Source organism: Pinus tabuliformis, chromosome 3_1 (genome assembly GCF_031772625.1).
Source record: "Pinus tabuliformis cultivar Carrire ecotype Pingquan chromosome 3_1, CPIR1, whole genome shotgun sequence".
Taxonomy (NCBI): domain Eukaryota; kingdom Viridiplantae; phylum Streptophyta; class Pinopsida; order Pinales; family Pinaceae; genus Pinus; species Pinus tabuliformis.
Window position 1 is genome coordinate 631,706,517 of NC_142301.1, and position 8,401 is coordinate 631,714,917.

The 8,401-nt window shown below is 42.6% G+C and overlaps 1 non-coding gene across 1 annotated transcript; it reads left to right on the top strand.

The window, feature by feature from the left end:
• The first annotated feature begins 293 nt into the window (after window positions 1-293).
• Window positions 294-366, top strand: TRNAE-CUC (transfer RNA glutamic acid (anticodon CUC)). The gene has a single exon. It is a non-coding gene; the product is annotated as a tRNA-Glu (tRNA).
• Window positions 367-8,401: the final 8,035 nt, after the last annotated feature.

Below are 8,401 nucleotides of genomic sequence, written 5' to 3' on the forward strand. Positions count from 1 at the left end.
TTAATATGATGCCATCAAAACCACTTCACCTATATCGGAATCAAGTTTAAAAACTGATGAATCGATGAGTGTTTCACAGCTCTATGTACATAATTAACTGCGTGCGCGGGAACTCGAACGCGGGCCTATTTCTTTGAAGGAAATATTTCTACCGTTTGACTACAAACGCTGTGAATTCATGTATGATTACAGTCCACTTACATCGGCATACCAAATCCGTGATTTTTTTACATCAACAATTTCATTCCGTATAACGAATAAGGATATGTAAAGTGGGCAGATATTACATTGTTTCCGTTGTAGTCTAGTTGGTCAGGATACTCGGCTCTCACCCGAGAGACCCGGGTTCAAGTCCCGGCAACGGAATATTTTTTTGCCAATAATTTAAATTTTCGGGTTTAGATTGTCTGGACCGCTAAAAGCGGTTGGAATCCGGGCAAACACAGTACCATCAAAAACGTGTCTCATTGAGTCCGGAAGGCATTTTCTCAAACGGACCACACAAGTTAGTAATTTGGTCAGACGTCGAGAAATTGTTCACTTCCAAATTCTTCCACAACCAAAAATTTCCATAACAATTTTTGTTGGGGATTGATGCGGTTGGAATCCGGGCAAACACAGTACCATCAAAAACGTGTCTCATTGAGTCCGGAAGGCATTTTCTCAAACGGACCACACAAGTTAGTAATTTGGTCAGACGTCGAGAAATTGTTCACTTCCAAATTCTTCCACAACCAAAAATTTCCATAACAATTTTTGTTGGGGATTGATGTGGTTATATTTTGTATTAAAAAACATTATGAAAGCGTGCAACAAATAAGGAAAATCAAAACTTATATTTCTTTCCCTTTTCATTGAAAAATTGGTGACGGTGGGCGGGGAATCGGGGAAATTTTCCATTTATCCGTATTAAAAAATAAAAATATTTTTTTGATATTTTTTTTGAATGGATTATATTAAAAAACACAAAAACAATATATCATTAAGGTGTGTGAATTACAATATCTTTAAATAAGATCAAACATCTTCATATTTTTAATGAATTATACTAAAAACACAAAAACAATACATCATTAAGGTTTGTGAATTACAATCTCTTTAAATAAGATCATCTTCATATTCTAGTTGACCTTGGCTAAATTTCCTACCCCTTGTGAGAGGAGAAGAGAAGATTGTTTGTTGAACAAAATCAAAAGTAAGAAATCCAGATGTCTCAAAAACAGCTTCATATTCTCATTGACCATGGCTAAATTTCCCATCCCTTGTGAGAGGAGAGGAGAGATATGAGGTTTTTGTCGGATGTTTCAAAAACAGCTTCATATTCTCATTGATCTTGGCTAAATTTCCCATCCTTTGTGAGAGGAGAGTAGAGATATGAGGTTTTTGTTAGATGTCTCAAAAACAGCTTCATATTCTCATTGACCTTGGCTAAATTTCCCATCCCTTGTGAGAGGAGAGGAAAGATATGAGGTTTTTTTTTTTTTTTTTTTAACAAAATCAAAAGTAAGAAATCCAGATGTCTCAAAAACAGCTTCATATTCTCAATGATCTTGGTTAAATTCCCCATCCCTTGTGAGAGGAGAGGAGAGATATGAGGTTTTTTTTTTTTGAACAAAATCAAAAGTAAGAAATTGAGCTGTCTCAAAAATGGGTATGTTGTACTAGAATATTATAAGAGGAAGGAAGGGGGTTACACTATTTCTTGTATTTTTCTTGTCTTCTATATCTACTTCTTTTTCTTCTTTCTCAGTTTTCTCTTTAAATTTTTTTACATTTTTTTCCTTTACCTTCTTTGTTTTATTATCTTTTAAGAGGGCATTGACTTTTGTGTTCGCATGGAATGCATCTATATCACCATCAAAGTGAACTTTTCCAAAGATGGGGTAGAGATTGATAGATCCATTTTGCTTTCAAGATATTTTGATCTAGAGTTAGGCTCTACTTTCTTTCTTTTTTTCTCTTCATTTTCCTTCTTAATTCAACTAAATTTCCAAGAGTTTTGAATTTTATTTTTTTTTGAAGTTGAGTACTCCCTTACGAAATGGCTTGGATTGTTGTGGTCCCTTATATTGGGAACATCTACACTTATTAAAGCATCTTGAACTAGGATTCTTTTCTTATATTGTCAAAGTTCCTTTAAACATGAGATGCATTGCATTTGAATGAAATATGTTCACAATAAGGGGATTTATGGTGGTTCCACGCATCCAAATTGATTTGTAGCGCTTAAGATTGTCCCTTCTATAGATCCACCTTCAAACATATACTCACATAAGAATAAAAGTTTTCTTTTGGTTTTGCTCGATTAATGAATAGACCTAGCTTGTTCCCAATATCTTTCACAAAACGTTCATTATAGAAAAATAGAGGAAGATGTAATAATCTAAACGCACAACGAGGTTGTTGAGGTTGTTGTAATTTCCCTTTCTAGATTAAATTTGAGGGAACATGGTGAGAGATATATTCCCTTGGATCACATAAAGTAGGGTCCAAAGTGAAAGTTTCAATTGTGACTCTTCCTTATTGAGAAAAATAAAACAAAATAACTGTAGCCAAATGTGAACAATAATACGCGTCCTTGGATCTTGGGACCTCAGTACTTTGCTACCCATCTTTGTACAGTTTTTGGATTTGGCTAAAGTCATGTAACCAGAGCTTTAAATGCCTCTAGCTCTACACTAGTGTCTTCCATTGAGTTTGTGAAAAAAAATATTGTCTTTGAAGAAATTTCTTATACAACAAACACATAGAGTAGGGGGGTGTATACAACAAACACATAGAATAGGGGGATGTCTACCTTTCTAATCCAACTTGAATGTCCTTACATATTACGGACACACATGTTTAATAAGTAGTGATCACAACTAGGGTTTTCTCTAACCATAAAAGAAAAATCATTGACTTGTTGAAAAAAATCATTTTTCCTTTGATAAAAATTCATCATATTTTGAAAAAAAAAACATTGCCTTGTTATTATGATATCATTTCCAACTTACAACACACAAAATTGACTAATTACAAGGAGAGTTCGGAAAATAATAAAAATTGACACATGGGAAAAAAAAATCTGTGTAGATGCTCGAAACACTCTCAAAATTCACTAAACATGGAAGCGTAATTTCTTTTTACCTAAATTGATATTAAGAAATTGAAGTTGAAGAAAAAATAAAATTTTAGATAAGAAGATTCTCGAACAACTTAAATATGGGAGTTTGGGGAAAATTTGGCATCAAAATTATGTCTGTAGTGAAAAATTTAGAACTTAAACAATAATTTTTTATAGTTAAAAAAAAAAACAAAAAAAAAAATTCATAATTCAAATTTATTAATAATAACGTATATCATATATTATTTTTTTTTTCTCGTTAAGACTATGCTATTCTATTATGTACATAAACAGGAAAACAGTTACAGTCATGCGGTCATATTGCCAGAGGCCAAGGATGGCCTTCTGGACTGACAGTGATCAGAAAAACCTCCCACACTTGTGCCACAGCATCAGAAAAAACCTCACCCACGCAGGGGCCTTAACACATAGACAAGTCACCCGCGCAGGGGCATCACCACTGAGACTAATCACCCGCGCAGGGGTATCACCACTGAGACCATCCACCCACGCAGGGGCGCCACCACTGAGACTAATCACCCGCGCAGGGGTATCACCACTGAGACCAACCACCCACGCAGGGGCGCCACCACTGAGACAAATCACCCACACAGGGGCATTAAACCGTTGAGGAGCAGTAAAAGCGAAAATTGACATCCCACGCAGGGGTACAAAAAAGGAAAAGAAGGCTATCATAAGGAGCCCTTGCATGGGCATTGACAAACATTGAACATGAAAATTCACGAACCAAACAGAAACAACCACAGTATACCGAGGGCCATTGTAGCAAGCGAAGCAAAACTTAAGAGAACCTGAGCAGCATCTGAAGGAGAGAACCGGAGGAACGGACTACTATTCGTCCGGTTCCTCCTCGATGATCCAGCACATACCTTCCGGGAGAGGGTCCCATGCGGCTTTTTCCTTCTCTGGCGGAGGTGCTGCCTGAGTCGAAGGTGGAATGTCAGCATGCTCTGGGCGGACCTCTGGCAAACCTTCAACGTCCCCAGAGCTTCCAGCTTGGTGCAGCTTTGTGCTGGGTTGTTCCTCGCCCTCCTCCTTCGGTTCTTCAAGAAAAAGGACCGAGACATGGGCGTTGATGCGAGAATTGCCCTGGGAACTGCTGAAGGCGAAGACTGTCGTTCCAAACGCAAGTAGCGGAGCCGAATCCGGATCTGGATTGCTGGAGTCCAGGAAGTGGCTCGACTGGATGGGGTTAGCCTCTGCAACTTGGTGGCATAGACACCTGCAGCAGCGGGAAGGGGGAGTTGCCACTGAGGGGCGAGAGGACCCGCCTCTGCTAGTGCCTCGACGGCTGAGGAGGCGCTGTCGGGGCCTGACCATGTTTCCACTGATAGCAGGAAAACGAAACAGAGCAGGATAAGAGGAGTCAGAGAAATTGAGACCTGAAACCACCCTCTCAGACCTGAAACCACTGTCAATTGCCAAAGGGGCGACGTGAGCATCAGCTCTGTGAGCCGTCGACCATAAACCCACTCCCAAAATATGAACTCGACCCAACACCTTACATTCCAAGGCCTCACCATTCTTATGCTCCTCTGCTCTTCCTCGAACTCCACAAGCCATAACTGCACTCTGAATGCGAGATTGAAACCCGGACATAGCAATGAATTGCCGTCCCTTACCGCCCCTGCACCCACGCTTGAGCTCCATGGCGGCGGATCGCAATAAATGCGAGACTTATGCTTAGGGCTGCCCATGGTGACCATGTGGCATCGCCTTCTCCGCTGTCGTGTCACCCGCATCCGGGGAGGCAGCATCGCTTTGGACCAGCCTATCAAAGTCCTGAGCCTGGGCATTATCTGGTATAATGGCCGATGTTCCTGTGAGGAGATTATGATCCTTATCTGCTCCTATGTTAGCTAAGAGGTCAGCGACCTTGTTTCCTTCTCTTTTTGTGTGGATGAAGGTGATGGCCCTGTTGCTGCGGAGAGCTTGTTCAATGGCTTCTAGTCTGGCTGCGAGTCTCCAGCTGTTTGTGATTTTTTTCGCTTGTGAACCATTCTGCAGTCTCTTGGCCATGTTTATTAGTATCTGGGAGTCTCCTTCCACGATCAAGGGTTGAAGATTGAGGTTCCAAGCGAGAAGGAGTCCTTGCCATAGTCCTTCAATCTCCGCCGAGTTGTTGGTGTCCCAACCCAAGGATCCGAAGTATATCTGCAGGGGAGTGCCTTCGTGATTCCTAAGGATACCTCCAAAACCTGCCATTCCAGGGTTACCTTTGGAAGCCCCGTCAAAGTTGAGCTTATAAGAGTGTTTAGGAGGGGCGATCCAAGAGCCTCTGATTGTACTGCTGCTTGTGGAGGTGCTATTCTTGTGTTGGATCTGAGGTAGGAGCAATTGCCAGTTGCTTAGAATGCCTTTTTCGACATCAAGGGATGGAAGATCTTCCGGGGTCCAAGAGTGGAGCAGCAGCGTCTCATTGAGGTTCCCACATAGTCTGGTCCATATGTCTTCAATCCTTGAGCTTTGATTTTTGAATATACGTTTATTCCTTTCCTTCCATATCCCCCATAAGATGAGTCCAGGGAGCAGGTTCCACAAGCAGTTGAGAAGCTCGCTCTTGTAGGGATTCTGCGGCCAATGTCTTAGGGAGTCGGTTATATCGTTCTTTGTTCTGCATCTTTTTTGACATCTGAAGCTAGCCTTTTCCCATAGCAGATTGGCTAGGGGGCAGGAGTCCAAGAGGTGTTGGAGCGTTTCCTCATTTTGATTGCAATTGGGACACATCGATGGACCATGAAAATTTCTTCTTCTTAGTTTGTCCCAAGTGAGGATTCTTTTGTGACTAACCAGCCATAGGAAGTAAGAGACTTTGGGCCAGGAACCAAGACCCCATATTTTGCTCCAGATTGGATCAGAGGGGTTATTGCTGTTGCAGACTATCTTGTAGGCTTCTGAAGTGGAAAAGTCACCTTTTGGTCGGTATCCCCATCTTAGGATGTCATTGCCTTCGTCGTGTCTGATTCTTCTTTTTCCAAGCTCCTTCTCCAATTCCCCTATATCCTGTAGGTTTGTGAAGTTGATTAACTGATTACCCTGTTTCCATTTCCTGAATCCGTGCTCCGTTTCCTGCATCCAGAAGTGATGGATCTTTTCTTGCTGCTGCTCCAGCCTTACAAGATCCAGAGGAGAATGAAGAATGTGGGTAAGCTTTGGCAGCTGGTTCCATGCATCTGTCCAAAATCTAGCCGTTTTGCCATCCCTGACCTCCCAAAAACTGTGCTGCTGTATTAGCTGGAAGTGTTGTTTGGCCGCGTTCCAAATTAGCGATCCTTTTTCCGTGGGTGTGAACCGGATGAGCTCCTCCTGAGGTCGATTATTAGCATATTTAGCTGTCCAAATTTTTGCCCAGGGTTTTTCTGGATTAGTAATCCATTGCCACCATATTTTGGCACTCATGATGGAATTACTATGTTCCGGGTCTCTCAGACCAATACCCCCTTTATCTTTTGGTTGACAAACTGTGGGCCATTTGACTAACGCCCATTTGCGATTAGTTGCCGAACCGCCCCATAGAAAGCTGCGCTGAATATTCCTGATACTTTTTAAGACCCATTTGGGTGCAGCAAGGATTGAGAAAAGGTACAGGGGTATTGCCTGAAGAACTGACTTAATGAGCACAACCCGGCTGGCCAGGTTGAGAGATCTGTGCGTCCAAAGGTTGAGACGAGACTCAAGCTTCTCAATGAGAGTACGCCAAGAGGAGTGCTTTATAGCTGAGGCAGTGAGGGGGGCTCCTAGGTATTTAGAGGGAAGGGAGGCCGTGGGAAAGCCAAGGATTCGGGTAACTGCCGATTTAACAGGAGGAGGCGTGTGAAAGAAGAATATCTGCGATTTGGTACAGTTAACATCAGTGCCAGACGCTTCAGCAAAGTCATTGAGCAGGGATTTGAGGCAAGCGGCTTCCTGGACCGAGGGATATCCAAACAGCATGGTGTCATCAACAAACTGCTGATGAGATGTGGCAGGGGTGTTGTGAACTGAAAGACCTTTGAGGAGGCCGGATTGGAGAGCTTGCTTAATGTGACGGCCAAGCCCTTCTGCCATTAGAACAAAGAGGAAGGGGGATAGGGGATCCCCTTGCCTAATTCCTCTTGATGGCTTGAAGGGTCGGGAAGGGATTCCATTCACAAGGATGGAGAATTGAGTGGAATTAATTAAGTTCATGATCCAGCGAATCCACATAGTGCTAAAACCAAAAGCCTTTAGCATTTGCTGAATGAAAGTCCAGCTGAGTTTATCAAAAGCCTTAGAAAGATCTAGCTTAAGAAGCATACCTGCCTGTTTTGATTGTTTGAGGGAGTGTATAATCTCGTGCGTGAGGAGAATACCATCCATGATCTGTCTTCCTTCCACGTAACCCGACTGTTCCGGAGATATGAGCAACGGGAGCAGTGGCTTCAGCCGGTTAGCCACCACTTTAGATATGACTTTGTAAATGACATTACAAAGTGCAATCGGCCTGAATTTGTCGGGAGTAATTGAGTCCTCCTCTTTGGGGATGAGGGCAATGAAGGTGGTATTGAGAGAAGGCAGCAGCCAGTGGAGAGCTCTCGATTCTTCAACGATTTGCCAGACTTCCTGTTTTATCAACTCCCAGAAGGTGTGAAAGAACGTGGTGGTAAATCCATCCGGTCCGGGGGCTTTTCCTTCCTTAAGCTGGGACATTGCCTCATCCACCTCTTGAGGCTGAATCGGTCGGAGGAGAAGCTCATTGTGTTCCTCCGTAATGATCCTTGGCACATTGTTGGTGATTCTTTCAATTGCCTGACGTCTGTCTCCTACCGGCTCTTGAAGGATCTGGTTGAAGTGATTGCGAAATTCTTCCTCGATTTCCTCATGCGTTTCTACTTTCACCCCTCCTTGCTTTTGGATAAACGGAATGCTATTGTGCATTCTTCTTTGAATGGTGGTTCTGTGGAAGAATTTGGTGTTGCGTTCTCCCTCCTTCAACCATCTTATTCTGGATTTTTGCTTCCAGTAGACTTCCTCCTGCTTCTGCCTTTCCTCGATCTGTCTGTGGATACGTCGTTCCTGTTCCAAGGTCCCTTCAGTGTGTCCCTCTGTGGATATTCTTTGTTGGAGATCCATCAGTTCCCGATTGAGATCTTGCTGCGCTTTGAAAATATCTCCAAAGGTTTCTCTGTTCCAGCGTTTTAGGTGGTTTTTAAGGAACCGGAGCTTCTGTTGGAATTGATACATCTTTGACCCGTCTGGGGGAATAAAAGATGTCCATGTGGTTTTGACAAAGTCTTTGAACTCAGGGTGCGTGAG